Genomic DNA, 12,497 nt, shown 5'->3' with positions numbered 1-12,497 from the left:
AATAGCAAAATGACTACAACACTTGGTATTCCTAGGCGGTCACCCATCCAAGTACTAACCAAGCCCGAGGTTGCTTAACTGCCGAGATCGAACGAGATCGGGTGCTTTCAACCTGGTATGGCCGTAGACGTTTGTTAGTCTGTTTTGACGACATTTATGCGCAATTCAAAGCATACTTTGGGTAAACAGAAAAATGACTACAACACTTGGTATTCCTAGGCGGTCACCCATCCAAGTACTAACCAAGCCCGAGGTTGCTTAACTGCCGAGATCGAACGAGATCGGGTGCTTTCAACCTGGTATGGCCGTAGACGTTTGTTAGACTGTTTTGACGACATTTATGCTCAATTCAAAGCATACTTTGGGTAAACAGAAAAATGACTACAACACTTGGTATTCCTAGGCGGTCACCCATCCAAGTACTAACCAAGCCCGAGGTTGCCTAACTGCCGAGATCGAACGAGATCGGGTGCTTTCAACCTGGTATGGCCGTAGACGTTTGTTAGACTGTTTTGACGACATTTATGCTCAATTCAAAGCATACTTTGGGTAAACAGAAAAATGACTACAACACTTGGTATTCCTAGGCGGTCACCCATCCAAGTACTAACCAAGCCCGAGGTTGCTTAACTGCCGAGATCGAACGAGATCGGGTGCTTTCAACCTGGTATGGCCGTAGACGTTTGTTAGTCTGTTATGACGATCTTTATGCGCAATTCAAAGCATACTTTGTATAAACAGAAAAATGACTACAACACTTGGTATTCCTAGGCGGTCACCCATCCAAGTACTAACCAAGCCCGAGGTTGCTTAACTGCCGAGATCGAACGAGATCGGGTGCTTTCAACCTGGTATTGCCGTAGACGTTTGTTAGACTGTTTTGACGACATTTATGCTCAATTCAAAGCATACTTTGGGTAAACAGAAAAATGACTACAACACTTGGTATTCCTAGGCGGTCACCCATCCAAGTACTAACCAAGCCCGAGGTTGCTTAACTGCCGAGATCGAACGAGATCGGGTGCTTTCAACCTGGTATGGCCGTAGACGTTTGTTAGTCTGTTATGACGATCTTTATGCGCAATTCAAAGCATACTTTGTATAAACAGAAAAATGACTACAACACTTGGTATTCCTAGGCGGTCACCCATCCAAGTACTAACCAAGCCCGAGGTTGCTTAACTGCCGAGATCGAACGAGATCGGGTGCTTTCAACCTGGTATGGCCGTAGACGTTTGTTAGTGTGTTTTGACGACATTTATGAGCAATTCAAAGCATACTTTGTGCAAATAGCAAAATGACTACAACACTTGGTATTCCTAGGCGGTCACCCATCCAAGTACTAACCAAGCCCGAGGTTGCTTAACTGCCGAGATCGAACGAGATCGGGTGCTTTCAACCTGGTATGGCCGTAGACGTTTGTTAGTCTGTTTTGACGACATTTATGCGCAATTCAAAGCATACTTTGGGTAAACAGAAAAATGACTACAACACTTGGTATTCCTAGGCGGTCACCCATCCAAGTACTAACCAAGCCCGAGGTTGCTTAACTGCCGAGATCGAACGAGATCGGGTGCTTTCAACCTGGTATGGCCGTAGACGTTTGTTAGACTGTTTTGACGACATTTATGCTCAATTCAAAGCATAGTTTGGGTAAACAGAAAAATGACTACAGCACTTGGTATTCCTAGGCGGTCACCCATCCAAGTACTAACCAAGCCCGAGGTTGCCTAACTGCCGAGATCGAACGAGATCGGGTGCTTTCAACCTGGTATGGCCGTAGACGTTTGTTAGTCTGTTTTGACGACATTTATGCGCAATTCAAAGCATACTTTGTGCAAATAGTAAAATGAATACAACACTTGGTATTCCTAGGCGGTCACCCATCCAAGTACTAACCAAGCCCGAGGTTGCTTAACTGCCGAGATCGAACGAGATCGGATGCTTTCAACCTGGTATGGCCGTAGACGTTTGTTAGTCTGTTTTGACGACATTCATGGGCAATTCAAAGCATACTTTGTGCAAATAGTAAAATGAACACAACACTTGGTATTCCTAGGCGGTCACCCATCCAAGTACTAACCAACCACGAGGTTGCTTAACTGCCGAGATCGAACGAGATCGGGTGCTTTCAACCTGGTATGGCCGTAGACGTTTGTTAGTCTGTTATGACGATCTTTATGCGCAATTCAAAGCATACTTTGTATAAACAGAAAAATGACTACAACACTTGGTATTCCTAGGCGGTCACCCATCCAAGTACTAACCAAGCCCGAGGTTGCTTAACTGCCGAGATCGAACGAGATCGGGTGCTTTCAACCTGGTATGGCCGTAGACGTTTGTTAGTCTGTTTTGACGACATTTATGCGCAATTCAAAGCATACTTTGGGTAAACAGAAAAATGACTACAACACTTGGTATGCCTAGGCGGTCACCCATCCAAGTACTAACCAAGCCCGAGGTTGCTTAACTGCCGAGATCGAACGAGATCGGGTGCTTTCAACCTGGTATGGCCGTAGACGTTTGTTAGACTGTTTTGACGACATTTATGCGCAATTCAAAGCATAACTTTGGGTAAACAGAAAAATGACTACAACACTTGGTATTCCTAGGCGGTCACCCATCCAAGTACTAACCAAGCCCGAGGTTGCTTAACTGCCGAGATCGAACGAGATCGGGTGCTTTCAACCTGGTATGGCCGTAGACGTTTGTTAGTCTGTTTTGACGACAATCATGGGCAATTCAAAGCATAACTTTGGGTAAACAGAAAAATGACTACAACACTTGGTATTCCTAGGCGGTCACCCATCCAAGTACTAACCAAGCCCGAGGTTGCTTAACTGCCGAGATCGAACGAGATCGGGTGCTTTCAACCTGGTTTGGCCGTAGACGTTTGTTAGACTGTTTTGACAACATTTATGCTCAATTCAAAGCATACTTTGGGTAAACAGAAAAATGACTACAGCACTTGGTATTCCTAGGCGGTCACCCATCCAAGTACTAACCAAGCCCGAGGTTGCTTAACTGCCGAGATCGAACGAGATCGGGTGCTTTCAACCTGGTATGGCCGTAGACGTTTGTTAGTCTGTTATGACGATCTTTATGCGCAATTCAAAGCATACTTTGTATCAACAGAAAAATGACTACAACACTTGGTATTCCTAGGCGGTCACCCATCCAAGTACTAACCAAGCCCGAGGTTGCTTAACTGCCGAGATCGAACGAGATCGGGTGCTTTCAACCTGGTATGGCCGTAGACGTTTGTTAGTCTGTAATGACGATCTTTATGCGCAATTCAAAGCATACTTTGTATAAACAGAAAAATGACTACAACACTTGGTATTCCTAGGCGGTCACCCATCCAAGTACTAACCAAGCCCGAGGTTGCTTAACTGCCGAGATCGAACGAGATCGGGTGCTTTCAACCTGGTATGGCCGTAGACGTTTGTTAGTCTGTTATGACGATCTTTATGCGCAATTCAAAGCATACTTTGTATCAACAGAAAAATGACTACAACACTTGGTATTCCTAGGCGGTCACCCATCCAAGTACTAACCAAGCCCGAGGTTGCTTAACTGCCGAGATCGAACGAGATCGGGTGCTTTCAACCTGGTATGGCCGTAGACGTTTGTTAGTCTGTAATGACGATCTTTATGCGCAATTCAAAGCATACTTTGTATAAACAGAAAAATGACTACAACACTTGGTATTCCTAGGCGGTCACCCATCCAAGTACTAACCAAGCCCGAGGTTGCTTAACTGCCGAGATCGAACGAGATCGGGTGCTTTCAACCTGGTATGGCCGTAGACGTTTGTTAGTCTGTTTTGACGACATTTATGCGCAATTCAAAGCATACTTTGGGTAAACAGAAAAATGACTACAACACTTGGTATTCCTAGGCGGTCACCCATCCAAGTACTAACCAAGCCCGAGGTTGCTTAACTGCCGAGATCGAACGAGATCGGTTGCTTTCAACCTGGTATGGCCGTAGACGTTTGTTAGTCTGTTATGACGATCTTTATGCGCAATTCAAAGCATACTTTGTATAAACAGAAAAATGACTACAACACTTGGTATTCCTAGGCGGTCACCCATCCAAGTACTAACCAAGCCCGAGGTTGCTTAACTGCCGAGATCGAACGAGATCGGGTGCTTTCAACCTGGTATGGCCGTAGACGTTTGTTAGTCTGTTATGACGATCTTTATGCGCAATTCAAAGCATACTTTGTATAAACAGAAAAATGACTACAACACTTGGTATTCCTAGGCGGTCACCCATTCAAGTACTAACCAAGCCCGAGGTTGCTTAACTGCCGAGATCGAACGAGATCGGGTGCTTTCAACCTGGTATGGCTGTAGACGTTTGTTAGTCTGTTTTGACGACATTTATGCGCAATTCAAAGCATACTTTGGGTAAACAGAAAAATGACTACAACACTTGGTATTCCTAGGCGGTCACCCATCCAAGTACTAACCAAGCCCGAGGTTGCTTAACTGCCGAGATCGAACGAGATCGGGTGCTTTCAACCTGGTATGGCCGTAGACGTTTGTTAGACTGTTTTGACGACATTTATGCTCAATTCAAAGCATACTTTGGGTAAACAGAAAAATGACTACAACACTTGGTATTCCTAGGCGGTCACCCATCCAAGTACTAACCAAGCCCGAGGTTGCTTAACTGCCGAGATCGAACGAGATCGGGTGCTTTCAACCTGGTATGGCCGTAGACGTTTGTTAGACTGTTTTGACGACATTTATGCTCAATTCAAAGCATACTTTGGGTAAACAGAAAAATGACTACAACACTTGGTATTCCTAGGCGGTCACCCATCCAAGTACTAACCAAGCCCGAGGTTGCTTAACTGCCGAGATCGAACGAGATCGGGTGCTTTCAACCTGGTATGGCCGTAGACGTTTGTTAGTCTGTTATGACGATCTTTATGCGCAATTCAAAGCATACTTTGTATAAACAGAAAAATGACTACAACACTTGGTATTCCTAGGCGGTCACCCATCCAAGTGCTAACCAAGCCCGAGGTTGCTTAACTGCCGAGATCGAACGAGATCGGGTGCTTTCAACCTGGTATGGCCGTAGACGTTTGTTAGTCTGTTATGACGATCTTTATGCGCAATTCAAAGCATACTTTGTATAAACAGAAAAATGACTACAACACTTGGTATTCCTAGGCGGTCACCCATCCAAGTACTAACCAAGCCCGAGGTTGCTTAACTGCCGAGATCGAACGAGATCGGGTGCTTTCAACCTGGTATGGCCGTAGACGTTTGTTAGTGTGTTTTGACGACATTTATGAGCAATTCAAAGCATACTTTGTGCAAATAGCAAAATGACTACAACACTTGGTATTCCTAGGCGGTCACCCATCCAAGTACTAACCAAGCCCTAGGTTGCTTAACTGCCGAGATCGAACGAGATCGGGTGCTTTCAACCTGGCATGGCCGTAGACGTTTGTTAGTCTGTTATGACGATCTTTATGCGCAATTCAAAGCATACTTTGTATAAACAGAAAAATGACTACAACACTTGGTATTCCTAGGCGGTCACCCATCCAAGTACTAACCAAGCCCGAGGTTGCTTAACTGCCGAGATCGAACGAGATCGGGTGCTTTCAACCTGGTATGGCCGTAGACGTTTGTTAGTGTGTTTTGACGAAATTTATGAGCAATTCAAAGCATACTTTGTGCAAATAGCAAAATGACCACAACACTTGGTATTCCTAGGCGGTCACCCATCCAAGTACTAACCAAGCCCTAGGTTGCTTAACTGCCGAGATCGAACGAGATCGGGTGCTTTCAACCTGGTATGGCGTAGACGTTTGTTAGTCTGTTTTGACGACATTTATAGGCAATTCAAAGCATACTTTGTGCAAATAGTAAAATGAATACAACACTTGGTATTCCTAGGCGGTCACCCATCCAAGTACTAACCAAGCCCGAGGTTGCTTAACTGCCGAGATCGAACGAGATCGGATGCTTTCAACCTGGTATGGCCGTAGACGTTTGTTAGTCTGTTTTGACGACATTTATGCGCAATTCAAAGCATACTTTGTGCAAATGGTAAAATGAACACAACACTTGGTATTCCTAGGCGGTCACCCATCCAAGTACTAACCAACCACGAGGTTGCTTAACTGCCGAGATCGAACGAGATCGGGTGCTTTCAACCTGGTATGGCCGTAGACGTTTGTTAGTCTGTTATGACGATCTTTATGCGCAATTCAAAGCATACTTTGTATAAACAGAAAAATGACTACAACACTTGGTATTCCTAGGCGGTCACCCATCCAAGTACTAACCAAGACCGAGGTTGCTTAACTGCCGAGATCGAACGAGATCGGGTGCTTTCAACCTGGTATGGCCGTAGACGTTTGTTAGTCTGTTTTGACGACATTTATGCGCAATTCAAAGCATACTTTGGGTAAACAGAAAAATGACTACAACACTTGGTATGCCTAGGCGGTCACCCATCCAAGTACTAACCAAGCCCGAGGTTGCTTAACTGCCGAGATCGAACGAGATCGGGTGCTTTCAACCTGGTATGGCCGTAGACGTTTGTTAGACTGTTTTGACGACATTTATGCGCAATTCAAAGCATAACTTTGGGTAAACAGAAAAATGACTACAACACTTGGTATTCCTAGGCGGTCACCCATCCAAGTACTAACCAAGCCCGAGGTTGCTTAACTGCCGAGATCGAACGAGATCGGGTGCTTTCAACCTGGTATGGCCGTAGACGTTTGTTTGTCTGTTTTGACGACAATCATGGGCAATTCAAAGCATAACTTTGGGTAAACAGAAAAATGACTACAACACTTGGTATTCCTAGGCGGTCACCCATCCAAGTACTAACCAAGCCCGAGGTTGCTTAACTGCCGAGATCGAACGAGATCGGGTGCTTTCAACCTGGTATGGCCGTAGACGTTTGTTAGTCTGTTATGACGATCTTTATGCGCAATTCAAAGCATACTTTGTATAAACAGAAAAATGACTACAACACTTGGTATTCCTAGGCGGTCACCCATCCAAGTACTAACCAAGCCCGAGGTTGCTTAACTGCCGAGATCGAACGAGATCGGCTGCTTTCAACCTGGTATGGCCGTAGACGTTTGTTAGTCTGTTATGACGATCTTTATGCGCAATTCAAAGCATACTTTGTATAAACAGAAAAATGACTACAACACTTGGTATTCCTAGGCGGTCACCCATCCAAGTGCTAACCAAGCCCGAGGTTGCTTAACTGCCGAGATCGAACGAGATCGGGTGATTTCAACCTGGTATGGCCGTAGACGTTTGTTAGACTGTTTTGACGACATTTTGCTCAATTCAAAGCATACTTTGGGTAAACAGAAATATGACTACAACACTTGGTATTCCTAGGCGGTCACCCATCCAAGTACTAACCAAGCCCGAGGTTGCTTAACTGCCGAGATCGAACGAGATCGGGTGCTTTCAACCTGGTATGGCCGTAGACGTTTGTTAGTCTGTTTTGACGACATTTATAGGCAATTCAAAGCATACTTTGTGCAAATAGTAAAATGAATACAACACTTGGTATTCCTAGGCGGTCACCCATCCAAGTACTAACCAAGCCCGAGGTTGCTTAACTGCCGAGATCGAACGAGATCGGATGCTTTCAACCTGGTATGGCCGTAGACGTTTATTAGTCTGTTTTGACGACATTCATGGGCAATTCAAAGCATACTTTGTGCAAATAGTAAAATGAATACAACACTTGGTATTCCTAGGCGGTCACCCATCCAAGTACTAACCAACCACGAGGTTGCTTAACTGCCGAGATTGAACGAGATCGGGTGCTTTCAACCTGGTATGGCCGTAGTCGTTTGTTAGTCTGTTATGACGATCTTTATGCGCAATTCAAAGCATACTTTGTATAAACAGAAAAATGACTACAACACTTGGTATTCCTAGGCGGTCACCCATCCAAGTACTAACCAAGCCCGAGGTTGCTTAACTGCCGAGATCGAACGAGATCGGGTGCTTTCAACCTGGTATGGCCGTAGACGTTTGTTAGTCTGTTTTGACGACATTTATGCGCAATTCAAAGCATACTTTGGGTAAACAGAAAAATGACTACAACACTTGGTATTCCTAGGCGGTCACCCATCCAAGTACTAACCAAGCCCGAGGTTGCTTAACTGCCGAGATCGAACGAGATCGGGTGCTTTCAACCTGGTATGGCCGTAGACGTTTGTTAGACTGTTTTGACGACATTTATGCTCAATTCAAAGCATACTTTGGGTAAACAGAAAAATGACTACAACACTTGGTATTCCTAGGCGGTCACCCATCCAAGTACTAACCAAGCCCGAGGTTCCTTAACTGCCGAGATCGAACGAGATCGGGTGCTTTCAACCTGGTATGGCCGTAGACGTTTGTTAATCTGTTATGACGATCTTTATGCGCAATTCAAAGCATACTTTGTATAAACAGAAAAATGACTACAACACTTGGTATTCCTAGGCGGTCACCCATCCAATTACTAACCAAGCCCAAGGTTGCTTAACTGCCGAGATCGAACGAGATCGGGTGCTTTCAACCTGGTATGGCCGTAGACGTTTGTTAGACTGTTTTGACGACATTTATGCTCAATTCAAAGCATACTTTGGGTAAACAGAAAAATGACTACAACACTTGGTATTCCTAGGCGGTCACCCATCCAAGTACTAACCAAGCCCGAGGTTGCTTAACTGCCGAGATCGAACGAGATCGGGTGCTTTCAACCTGGTATGGCCGTAGACGTTTGTTAGTCTGTTTTGACGACATTTATAGGCAATTCAAAGCATACTTTGTGCAAATAGAAAAATGAATACAACACTTGGTATTCCTAGGCGGTCACCCATCCAAGTACTAACCAAGCCCGAGGTTGCTTAACTGCCGAGATCGAACGAGATCGGATGCTTTCAACCTGGTATGGCCGTAGACGTTTGTTAGTCTGTTTTGACGACATTCATGGGCAATTCAAAGCATACTTTGTGCAAATAGTAAAATGAATACAACACTTGGTATTCCTAGGCGGTCACCCATCCAAGTACTAACCAACCACGAGGTTGCTTAACTGCCGAGATCGAACGAGATCGGGTGCTTTCAACCTGGTATGGCCGTAGACGTTTGTTAGTCTGTTATGACGATCTTTATGCGCAATTCAAAGCATCTTTTGTATAAACAGAAAAATGACTACAACACTTGGTATTCCTAGGCGGTCACCCATCCAAGTACTAACCAAGCCCGAGGTTGCTTAACTGCCGAGATCGAACGAGATCGGGTGCTTTCAACCTGGTATGGCCGTAGACGTTTGTTAGTCTGTTATGACGATCTTTATGCGCAATTCAAAGCATACTTTGTATAAACAGAAAAATGACTACAACACTTGGTATTCCTAGGCGGTCACCCATCCAAGTACTAACCAAGCCCGAGGTTGCTTAACTGCCGAGATCGAACGAGATCGGGTGCTTTCAACCTGGTATGGCCGTAGACGTTAGTTAGTCTGTTTTGACGACATTTATGCGCAATTCAAAGCATACTTTGGGTAAACAGAAAAATGACTACAACACTTGGTATTCCTAGGCGGTCACCCATCCAAGTACTAACGAAGCCCGAGGTTCCTTAACTGCCGAGATCGAACGAGATCGGGTGCTTTCAACCTGGTATGGCCGTAGACGTTTGTTAATCTGTTATGACGATCTTTATGCGCAATTCAAAGCATACTTTGTATAAACAGAAAAATGACTACAACACTTGGTATTCCTAGGCGGTCACCCATCCAAGTACTAACCAAGCCCGAGGTTGCTTAACTGCCGAGATCGAACGAGATCGGGTGCTTTCAACCTGGTATGGCCGTAGACGTTTGTTAGACTGTTTTGACGACATTTATGCTCAATTCAAAGCATACTTTGGGTAAACAGAAAAATGACTACAACACTTGGTATTCCTAGGCGGTCACCCATCCAAGTACTAACCAAGCCCGAGGTTGCTTAACTGCCGAGATCGAACGAGATCGGGTGCTTTCAACCTGGTATGGCCGTAGACGTTTGTTAGTCTGTTTTGACGACATTTATAGGCAATTCAAAGCATACTTTGTGCAAATAGAAAAATGAATACAACACTTGGTATTCCTAGGCGGTCACCCATCCAAGTACTAACCAAGCCCGAGGTTGCTTAACTGCCGAGATCGAACGAGATCGGATGCTTTCAACCTGGTATGGCCGTAGACGTTTGTTAGTCTGTTTTGACGACATTCATGGGCAATTCAAAGCATACTTTGTGCAAATAGTAAAATGAATACAACACTTGGTATTCCTAGGCGGTCACCCATCCAAGTACTAACCAACCACGAGGTTGCTTAACTGCCGAGATCGAACGAGATCGGGTGCTTTCAACCTGGTATGGCCGTAGACGTTTGTTAGTCTGTTATGACGATCTTTATACGCAATTCAAAGCATACTTTGTATAAACAGAAAAATGACTACAACACTTGGTATTTCTAGGCGGTCACCCATCCAAGTACTAACCAAGCCCGAGGTTGCTTAACTGCCGAGATCGAACGAGATCGGGTGCTTTCAACCTGGTATGGCCGTAGACGTTTGTTAGTCTGTTATGACGATCTTTATGCGCAATTCAAAGCATACTTTGTATAAACAGAAAAATGACTACAACACTTGGTATTCCTAGGCGGTCACCCATCCAAGTACTAACCAAGCCCGAGGTTGCTTAACTGCCGAGATCGAACGAGATCGGGTGCTTTCAACCTGGTATGGCCGTAGACGTTTGTTAGACTGTTTTGACGACATTTATGCTCAATTCAAAGCATAATTTGGGTAAACAGAAAAATGACTACAACACTTGGTATTCCTAGGCGGTCACCCATCCAAGTACTAACCAAGCCCGAGGTTGCTTAACTGCCGAGATCGAACGAGATCGGGTGCTTTCAACCTGGTATGGCCGTAGACGTTTGTTAGTCTGTTTTGACGACATTTATAGGCAATTCAAAGCATACTTTGTGCAAATAGTAAAATGAATACAACACTTGGTATTCCTAGGCGGTCACCCATCCAAGTACTAACCAAGCCCGAGGTTGCTTAACTGCCGAGATCGAACGAGATCGGATGCTTTCAACCTGGTATGGCCGTAGACGTTTGTCAGTCTGTTTTGACGACATTCATGGGCAATTCAAAGCATACTTTGTGCAAATAGTAAAATGAATACAACACTTGGTATTCCTAGGCGGTCACCCATCCAAGTACTAACCAACCACGAGGTTGCTTAACTGCCGAGATCGAACGAGATCGGGTGCTTTCAACCTGGTATGGCCGTAGACGTTTGTTAGTCTGTTATGACGATCTTTATGCGCAATTCAAAGCATACTTTGTATAAACAGAAAAATGACTACAACACTTGGTATTCCTAGGCGGTCACCCATCCAAGTACTAACCAAGCCCGAGGTTGCTTAACTGCCGAGATCGAACGAGATCGGGTGCTTTCAACCTGGTATGGCCGTAGACGTTTGTTAGTCTGTTTTGACGACATTTATGCGCAATTCAAAGCATACTTTGGGTAAACAGAAAAATGACTACAACACTTGGTATGCCTAGGCGGTCACCCATCCAAGTACTAACCAAGCCCGAGGTTGCTTAACTGCCGAGATCGAACGAGATCGGGTGCTTTCAACCTGGTATGGCCGTAGACGTTTGTTAGACTGTTTTGACGACATTTATGCTCAATTCAAAGCATACTTTGGGTAAACAGAAAAATGACTACAACACTTGGTATTCCTAGGCGGTCACCCATCCAAGTTCTAACCAAGCCCGAGGTTGCTTAACTGCCGAGATCGAACGAGATCGGGTGCTTTCAACCTGGTATGGCCGTAGACGTTTGTTAGACTGTTTTGACGACATTTATGCTCAATTCAAAGCATACTTTGGGTAAACAGAAAAATGACTACAACACTTGGTATTCCTAGGCGGTCACCCATCCAAGTACTAACCAAGCCCGAGGTTGCTTAACTGCCGAGATCGAACGAGATCGGGTGCTTTCAACCTGGTATGGCCGTAGACGTTTGTTAGACTGTTTTGACGACATTTATGCTCAATTCAAAGCATACTTTGGGTAAACAGAAAAATGACTACAACACTTGGTATTCCTAGGCGGTCACCCATCCAAGTACTAACCAAGCCCGAGGTTGCTTAACTGCCGAGATCGAACGAGATCGGGTGCTTTCAACCTGGTATGGCCGTAGACGTTTGTTAGTCTGTTATGACGATCTTTATGCGCAATTCAAAGCATATTTTGTATAAACAGAAAAATGACTACAACACTTGGTATTCCTAGGCGGTCACCCATCCAAGTACTAACCAACCACGAGGTTGCTTAACTGCCGAGATCGAACGAGATCGGGTGCTTTCAACCTGGTATGGCCGTAGACGTTTGTTAGTCTGTTATGACGATCTTTATGCGCAATTC

At 44.8% G+C, this 12,497-nt stretch overlaps 62 non-coding genes and 6 pseudogenes across 62 annotated transcripts; all 68 read right to left on the bottom strand.

The window, feature by feature from the left end:
* Positions 1–10: 10 nt before the first annotated feature.
* On the bottom strand, positions 11–129 carry LOC145892963 (5S ribosomal RNA). The gene has a single exon (XR_014401346.1). It is a non-coding gene; the product is annotated as a 5S ribosomal RNA (ribosomal RNA).
* Positions 130–194: 65 nt separating this feature from the next.
* Positions 195–313, bottom strand: LOC145892962 (5S ribosomal RNA). Its single transcript, XR_014401345.1, has one exon. It is a non-coding gene; the product is annotated as a 5S ribosomal RNA (ribosomal RNA).
* A 65-nt stretch (positions 314–378) lies between these two features.
* LOC145891381 (5S ribosomal RNA) lies at positions 379–497 on the bottom strand. Its single transcript, XR_014400176.1, has one exon. It is a non-coding gene; the product is annotated as a 5S ribosomal RNA (ribosomal RNA).
* Positions 498–562: 65 nt separating this feature from the next.
* Positions 563–681, bottom strand: LOC145892961 (5S ribosomal RNA). The gene has a single exon (XR_014401344.1). It is a non-coding gene; the product is annotated as a 5S ribosomal RNA (ribosomal RNA).
* A 65-nt stretch (positions 682–746) lies between these two features.
* Positions 747–865, bottom strand: LOC145890997 (5S ribosomal RNA). The gene has a single exon (XR_014399815.1). It is a non-coding gene; the product is annotated as a 5S ribosomal RNA (ribosomal RNA).
* Positions 866–930: 65 nt separating this feature from the next.
* On the bottom strand, positions 931–1,049 carry LOC145892959 (5S ribosomal RNA). Its single transcript, XR_014401342.1, has one exon. It is a non-coding gene; the product is annotated as a 5S ribosomal RNA (ribosomal RNA).
* Positions 1,050–1,114: 65 nt separating this feature from the next.
* LOC145892958 (5S ribosomal RNA) lies at positions 1,115–1,233 on the bottom strand. Its single transcript, XR_014401341.1, has one exon. It is a non-coding gene; the product is annotated as a 5S ribosomal RNA (ribosomal RNA).
* A 65-nt stretch (positions 1,234–1,298) lies between these two features.
* LOC145892957 (5S ribosomal RNA) lies at positions 1,299–1,417 on the bottom strand. Its single transcript, XR_014401340.1, has one exon. It is a non-coding gene; the product is annotated as a 5S ribosomal RNA (ribosomal RNA).
* Positions 1,418–1,482: 65 nt separating this feature from the next.
* LOC145892956 (5S ribosomal RNA) lies at positions 1,483–1,601 on the bottom strand. The gene has a single exon (XR_014401339.1). It is a non-coding gene; the product is annotated as a 5S ribosomal RNA (ribosomal RNA).
* A 65-nt stretch (positions 1,602–1,666) lies between these two features.
* LOC145891060 (5S ribosomal RNA) lies at positions 1,667–1,785 on the bottom strand. The gene has a single exon (XR_014399875.1). It is a non-coding gene; the product is annotated as a 5S ribosomal RNA (ribosomal RNA).
* Positions 1,786–1,850: 65 nt separating this feature from the next.
* LOC145891598 (5S ribosomal RNA) lies at positions 1,851–1,969 on the bottom strand. The gene has a single exon (XR_014400380.1). It is a non-coding gene; the product is annotated as a 5S ribosomal RNA (ribosomal RNA).
* Positions 1,970–2,034: 65 nt separating this feature from the next.
* LOC145892506 (5S ribosomal RNA) lies at positions 2,035–2,153 on the bottom strand (annotated as a pseudogene).
* Positions 2,154–2,218: 65 nt separating this feature from the next.
* LOC145892955 (5S ribosomal RNA) lies at positions 2,219–2,337 on the bottom strand. The gene has a single exon (XR_014401338.1). It is a non-coding gene; the product is annotated as a 5S ribosomal RNA (ribosomal RNA).
* A 65-nt stretch (positions 2,338–2,402) lies between these two features.
* Positions 2,403–2,521, bottom strand: LOC145891339 (5S ribosomal RNA). The gene has a single exon (XR_014400137.1). It is a non-coding gene; the product is annotated as a 5S ribosomal RNA (ribosomal RNA).
* Positions 2,522–2,587: 66 nt separating this feature from the next.
* LOC145892954 (5S ribosomal RNA) lies at positions 2,588–2,706 on the bottom strand. The gene has a single exon (XR_014401337.1). It is a non-coding gene; the product is annotated as a 5S ribosomal RNA (ribosomal RNA).
* A 66-nt stretch (positions 2,707–2,772) lies between these two features.
* On the bottom strand, positions 2,773–2,891 carry LOC145891033 (5S ribosomal RNA). The gene has a single exon (XR_014399849.1). It is a non-coding gene; the product is annotated as a 5S ribosomal RNA (ribosomal RNA).
* A 65-nt stretch (positions 2,892–2,956) lies between these two features.
* On the bottom strand, positions 2,957–3,075 carry LOC145891977 (5S ribosomal RNA). The gene has a single exon (XR_014400741.1). It is a non-coding gene; the product is annotated as a 5S ribosomal RNA (ribosomal RNA).
* A 65-nt stretch (positions 3,076–3,140) lies between these two features.
* LOC145892953 (5S ribosomal RNA) lies at positions 3,141–3,259 on the bottom strand. Its single transcript, XR_014401336.1, has one exon. It is a non-coding gene; the product is annotated as a 5S ribosomal RNA (ribosomal RNA).
* Positions 3,260–3,324: 65 nt separating this feature from the next.
* On the bottom strand, positions 3,325–3,443 carry LOC145892952 (5S ribosomal RNA). The gene has a single exon (XR_014401335.1). It is a non-coding gene; the product is annotated as a 5S ribosomal RNA (ribosomal RNA).
* Positions 3,444–3,508: 65 nt separating this feature from the next.
* LOC145892951 (5S ribosomal RNA) lies at positions 3,509–3,627 on the bottom strand. Its single transcript, XR_014401334.1, has one exon. It is a non-coding gene; the product is annotated as a 5S ribosomal RNA (ribosomal RNA).
* A 65-nt stretch (positions 3,628–3,692) lies between these two features.
* LOC145892949 (5S ribosomal RNA) lies at positions 3,693–3,811 on the bottom strand. The gene has a single exon (XR_014401333.1). It is a non-coding gene; the product is annotated as a 5S ribosomal RNA (ribosomal RNA).
* A 65-nt stretch (positions 3,812–3,876) lies between these two features.
* LOC145891267 (5S ribosomal RNA) lies at positions 3,877–3,995 on the bottom strand. The gene has a single exon (XR_014400070.1). It is a non-coding gene; the product is annotated as a 5S ribosomal RNA (ribosomal RNA).
* A 65-nt stretch (positions 3,996–4,060) lies between these two features.
* Positions 4,061–4,179, bottom strand: LOC145892947 (5S ribosomal RNA). The gene has a single exon (XR_014401331.1). It is a non-coding gene; the product is annotated as a 5S ribosomal RNA (ribosomal RNA).
* A 65-nt stretch (positions 4,180–4,244) lies between these two features.
* On the bottom strand, positions 4,245–4,363 carry LOC145890975 (5S ribosomal RNA). Its single transcript, XR_014399794.1, has one exon. It is a non-coding gene; the product is annotated as a 5S ribosomal RNA (ribosomal RNA).
* Positions 4,364–4,428: 65 nt separating this feature from the next.
* On the bottom strand, positions 4,429–4,547 carry LOC145892946 (5S ribosomal RNA). Its single transcript, XR_014401330.1, has one exon. It is a non-coding gene; the product is annotated as a 5S ribosomal RNA (ribosomal RNA).
* Positions 4,548–4,612: 65 nt separating this feature from the next.
* On the bottom strand, positions 4,613–4,731 carry LOC145892945 (5S ribosomal RNA). The gene has a single exon (XR_014401329.1). It is a non-coding gene; the product is annotated as a 5S ribosomal RNA (ribosomal RNA).
* A 65-nt stretch (positions 4,732–4,796) lies between these two features.
* LOC145892944 (5S ribosomal RNA) lies at positions 4,797–4,915 on the bottom strand. Its single transcript, XR_014401328.1, has one exon. It is a non-coding gene; the product is annotated as a 5S ribosomal RNA (ribosomal RNA).
* A 65-nt stretch (positions 4,916–4,980) lies between these two features.
* LOC145891514 (5S ribosomal RNA) lies at positions 4,981–5,099 on the bottom strand. The gene has a single exon (XR_014400301.1). It is a non-coding gene; the product is annotated as a 5S ribosomal RNA (ribosomal RNA).
* A 65-nt stretch (positions 5,100–5,164) lies between these two features.
* On the bottom strand, positions 5,165–5,283 carry LOC145892943 (5S ribosomal RNA). Its single transcript, XR_014401327.1, has one exon. It is a non-coding gene; the product is annotated as a 5S ribosomal RNA (ribosomal RNA).
* A 65-nt stretch (positions 5,284–5,348) lies between these two features.
* On the bottom strand, positions 5,349–5,467 carry LOC145890922 (5S ribosomal RNA). The gene has a single exon (XR_014399746.1). It is a non-coding gene; the product is annotated as a 5S ribosomal RNA (ribosomal RNA).
* A 65-nt stretch (positions 5,468–5,532) lies between these two features.
* On the bottom strand, positions 5,533–5,651 carry LOC145892942 (5S ribosomal RNA). The gene has a single exon (XR_014401326.1). It is a non-coding gene; the product is annotated as a 5S ribosomal RNA (ribosomal RNA).
* A 65-nt stretch (positions 5,652–5,716) lies between these two features.
* LOC145891801 (5S ribosomal RNA) lies at positions 5,717–5,834 on the bottom strand. The gene has a single exon (XR_014400574.1). It is a non-coding gene; the product is annotated as a 5S ribosomal RNA (ribosomal RNA).
* Positions 5,835–5,899: 65 nt separating this feature from the next.
* LOC145891596 (5S ribosomal RNA) lies at positions 5,900–6,018 on the bottom strand. Its single transcript, XR_014400378.1, has one exon. It is a non-coding gene; the product is annotated as a 5S ribosomal RNA (ribosomal RNA).
* A 65-nt stretch (positions 6,019–6,083) lies between these two features.
* Positions 6,084–6,202, bottom strand: LOC145892505 (5S ribosomal RNA; annotated as a pseudogene).
* A 65-nt stretch (positions 6,203–6,267) lies between these two features.
* LOC145891201 (5S ribosomal RNA) lies at positions 6,268–6,386 on the bottom strand. Its single transcript, XR_014400008.1, has one exon. It is a non-coding gene; the product is annotated as a 5S ribosomal RNA (ribosomal RNA).
* A 65-nt stretch (positions 6,387–6,451) lies between these two features.
* On the bottom strand, positions 6,452–6,570 carry LOC145891338 (5S ribosomal RNA). The gene has a single exon (XR_014400136.1). It is a non-coding gene; the product is annotated as a 5S ribosomal RNA (ribosomal RNA).
* A 66-nt stretch (positions 6,571–6,636) lies between these two features.
* LOC145892941 (5S ribosomal RNA) lies at positions 6,637–6,755 on the bottom strand. The gene has a single exon (XR_014401325.1). It is a non-coding gene; the product is annotated as a 5S ribosomal RNA (ribosomal RNA).
* A 66-nt stretch (positions 6,756–6,821) lies between these two features.
* LOC145892940 (5S ribosomal RNA) lies at positions 6,822–6,940 on the bottom strand. Its single transcript, XR_014401324.1, has one exon. It is a non-coding gene; the product is annotated as a 5S ribosomal RNA (ribosomal RNA).
* Positions 6,941–7,005: 65 nt separating this feature from the next.
* LOC145891356 (5S ribosomal RNA) lies at positions 7,006–7,124 on the bottom strand. Its single transcript, XR_014400153.1, has one exon. It is a non-coding gene; the product is annotated as a 5S ribosomal RNA (ribosomal RNA).
* A 65-nt stretch (positions 7,125–7,189) lies between these two features.
* On the bottom strand, positions 7,190–7,308 carry LOC145891824 (5S ribosomal RNA). Its single transcript, XR_014400596.1, has one exon. It is a non-coding gene; the product is annotated as a 5S ribosomal RNA (ribosomal RNA).
* Positions 7,309–7,372: 64 nt separating this feature from the next.
* On the bottom strand, positions 7,373–7,491 carry LOC145892939 (5S ribosomal RNA). The gene has a single exon (XR_014401323.1). It is a non-coding gene; the product is annotated as a 5S ribosomal RNA (ribosomal RNA).
* Positions 7,492–7,556: 65 nt separating this feature from the next.
* On the bottom strand, positions 7,557–7,675 carry LOC145891595 (5S ribosomal RNA). The gene has a single exon (XR_014400377.1). It is a non-coding gene; the product is annotated as a 5S ribosomal RNA (ribosomal RNA).
* Positions 7,676–7,740: 65 nt separating this feature from the next.
* Positions 7,741–7,859, bottom strand: LOC145892571 (5S ribosomal RNA; annotated as a pseudogene).
* A 65-nt stretch (positions 7,860–7,924) lies between these two features.
* On the bottom strand, positions 7,925–8,043 carry LOC145892938 (5S ribosomal RNA). The gene has a single exon (XR_014401322.1). It is a non-coding gene; the product is annotated as a 5S ribosomal RNA (ribosomal RNA).
* A 65-nt stretch (positions 8,044–8,108) lies between these two features.
* LOC145892936 (5S ribosomal RNA) lies at positions 8,109–8,227 on the bottom strand. The gene has a single exon (XR_014401320.1). It is a non-coding gene; the product is annotated as a 5S ribosomal RNA (ribosomal RNA).
* A 65-nt stretch (positions 8,228–8,292) lies between these two features.
* On the bottom strand, positions 8,293–8,411 carry LOC145891394 (5S ribosomal RNA). Its single transcript, XR_014400188.1, has one exon. It is a non-coding gene; the product is annotated as a 5S ribosomal RNA (ribosomal RNA).
* A 65-nt stretch (positions 8,412–8,476) lies between these two features.
* LOC145891224 (5S ribosomal RNA) lies at positions 8,477–8,595 on the bottom strand. The gene has a single exon (XR_014400030.1). It is a non-coding gene; the product is annotated as a 5S ribosomal RNA (ribosomal RNA).
* A 65-nt stretch (positions 8,596–8,660) lies between these two features.
* On the bottom strand, positions 8,661–8,779 carry LOC145892935 (5S ribosomal RNA). Its single transcript, XR_014401319.1, has one exon. It is a non-coding gene; the product is annotated as a 5S ribosomal RNA (ribosomal RNA).
* Positions 8,780–8,844: 65 nt separating this feature from the next.
* LOC145891593 (5S ribosomal RNA) lies at positions 8,845–8,963 on the bottom strand. Its single transcript, XR_014400376.1, has one exon. It is a non-coding gene; the product is annotated as a 5S ribosomal RNA (ribosomal RNA).
* Positions 8,964–9,028: 65 nt separating this feature from the next.
* Positions 9,029–9,147, bottom strand: LOC145892425 (5S ribosomal RNA; annotated as a pseudogene).
* A 65-nt stretch (positions 9,148–9,212) lies between these two features.
* On the bottom strand, positions 9,213–9,331 carry LOC145892933 (5S ribosomal RNA). Its single transcript, XR_014401318.1, has one exon. It is a non-coding gene; the product is annotated as a 5S ribosomal RNA (ribosomal RNA).
* Positions 9,332–9,396: 65 nt separating this feature from the next.
* Positions 9,397–9,515, bottom strand: LOC145892932 (5S ribosomal RNA). The gene has a single exon (XR_014401317.1). It is a non-coding gene; the product is annotated as a 5S ribosomal RNA (ribosomal RNA).
* Positions 9,516–9,580: 65 nt separating this feature from the next.
* LOC145892148 (5S ribosomal RNA) lies at positions 9,581–9,699 on the bottom strand. Its single transcript, XR_014400904.1, has one exon. It is a non-coding gene; the product is annotated as a 5S ribosomal RNA (ribosomal RNA).
* A 65-nt stretch (positions 9,700–9,764) lies between these two features.
* Positions 9,765–9,883, bottom strand: LOC145892931 (5S ribosomal RNA). Its single transcript, XR_014401316.1, has one exon. It is a non-coding gene; the product is annotated as a 5S ribosomal RNA (ribosomal RNA).
* A 65-nt stretch (positions 9,884–9,948) lies between these two features.
* On the bottom strand, positions 9,949–10,067 carry LOC145892930 (5S ribosomal RNA). The gene has a single exon (XR_014401315.1). It is a non-coding gene; the product is annotated as a 5S ribosomal RNA (ribosomal RNA).
* Positions 10,068–10,132: 65 nt separating this feature from the next.
* On the bottom strand, positions 10,133–10,251 carry LOC145891592 (5S ribosomal RNA). Its single transcript, XR_014400375.1, has one exon. It is a non-coding gene; the product is annotated as a 5S ribosomal RNA (ribosomal RNA).
* Positions 10,252–10,316: 65 nt separating this feature from the next.
* LOC145892424 (5S ribosomal RNA) lies at positions 10,317–10,435 on the bottom strand (annotated as a pseudogene).
* Positions 10,436–10,500: 65 nt separating this feature from the next.
* On the bottom strand, positions 10,501–10,619 carry LOC145891233 (5S ribosomal RNA). Its single transcript, XR_014400038.1, has one exon. It is a non-coding gene; the product is annotated as a 5S ribosomal RNA (ribosomal RNA).
* Positions 10,620–10,684: 65 nt separating this feature from the next.
* Positions 10,685–10,803, bottom strand: LOC145892929 (5S ribosomal RNA). Its single transcript, XR_014401314.1, has one exon. It is a non-coding gene; the product is annotated as a 5S ribosomal RNA (ribosomal RNA).
* Positions 10,804–10,868: 65 nt separating this feature from the next.
* LOC145892928 (5S ribosomal RNA) lies at positions 10,869–10,987 on the bottom strand. Its single transcript, XR_014401313.1, has one exon. It is a non-coding gene; the product is annotated as a 5S ribosomal RNA (ribosomal RNA).
* Positions 10,988–11,052: 65 nt separating this feature from the next.
* On the bottom strand, positions 11,053–11,171 carry LOC145891591 (5S ribosomal RNA). The gene has a single exon (XR_014400374.1). It is a non-coding gene; the product is annotated as a 5S ribosomal RNA (ribosomal RNA).
* Positions 11,172–11,236: 65 nt separating this feature from the next.
* LOC145892423 (5S ribosomal RNA) lies at positions 11,237–11,355 on the bottom strand (annotated as a pseudogene).
* Positions 11,356–11,420: 65 nt separating this feature from the next.
* On the bottom strand, positions 11,421–11,539 carry LOC145892927 (5S ribosomal RNA). The gene has a single exon (XR_014401312.1). It is a non-coding gene; the product is annotated as a 5S ribosomal RNA (ribosomal RNA).
* A 65-nt stretch (positions 11,540–11,604) lies between these two features.
* On the bottom strand, positions 11,605–11,723 carry LOC145891336 (5S ribosomal RNA). The gene has a single exon (XR_014400134.1). It is a non-coding gene; the product is annotated as a 5S ribosomal RNA (ribosomal RNA).
* A 65-nt stretch (positions 11,724–11,788) lies between these two features.
* On the bottom strand, positions 11,789–11,907 carry LOC145891663 (5S ribosomal RNA). Its single transcript, XR_014400441.1, has one exon. It is a non-coding gene; the product is annotated as a 5S ribosomal RNA (ribosomal RNA).
* A 65-nt stretch (positions 11,908–11,972) lies between these two features.
* LOC145892926 (5S ribosomal RNA) lies at positions 11,973–12,091 on the bottom strand. The gene has a single exon (XR_014401311.1). It is a non-coding gene; the product is annotated as a 5S ribosomal RNA (ribosomal RNA).
* Positions 12,092–12,156: 65 nt separating this feature from the next.
* LOC145892924 (5S ribosomal RNA) lies at positions 12,157–12,275 on the bottom strand. The gene has a single exon (XR_014401309.1). It is a non-coding gene; the product is annotated as a 5S ribosomal RNA (ribosomal RNA).
* A 65-nt stretch (positions 12,276–12,340) lies between these two features.
* Positions 12,341–12,459, bottom strand: LOC145892182 (5S ribosomal RNA). Its single transcript, XR_014400936.1, has one exon. It is a non-coding gene; the product is annotated as a 5S ribosomal RNA (ribosomal RNA).
* Between the last annotated feature and the right edge of the window lie 38 nt (positions 12,460–12,497).

This window comes from Ascidia mentula, chromosome 2 (genome assembly GCF_947561715.1).
Source record: "Ascidia mentula chromosome 2, kaAscMent1.1, whole genome shotgun sequence".
Taxonomy (NCBI): Eukaryota; Metazoa; Chordata; class Ascidiacea; order Phlebobranchia; family Ascidiidae; genus Ascidia; species Ascidia mentula.
This window is presented reverse-complemented; position numbering and strand designations above follow the sequence as displayed.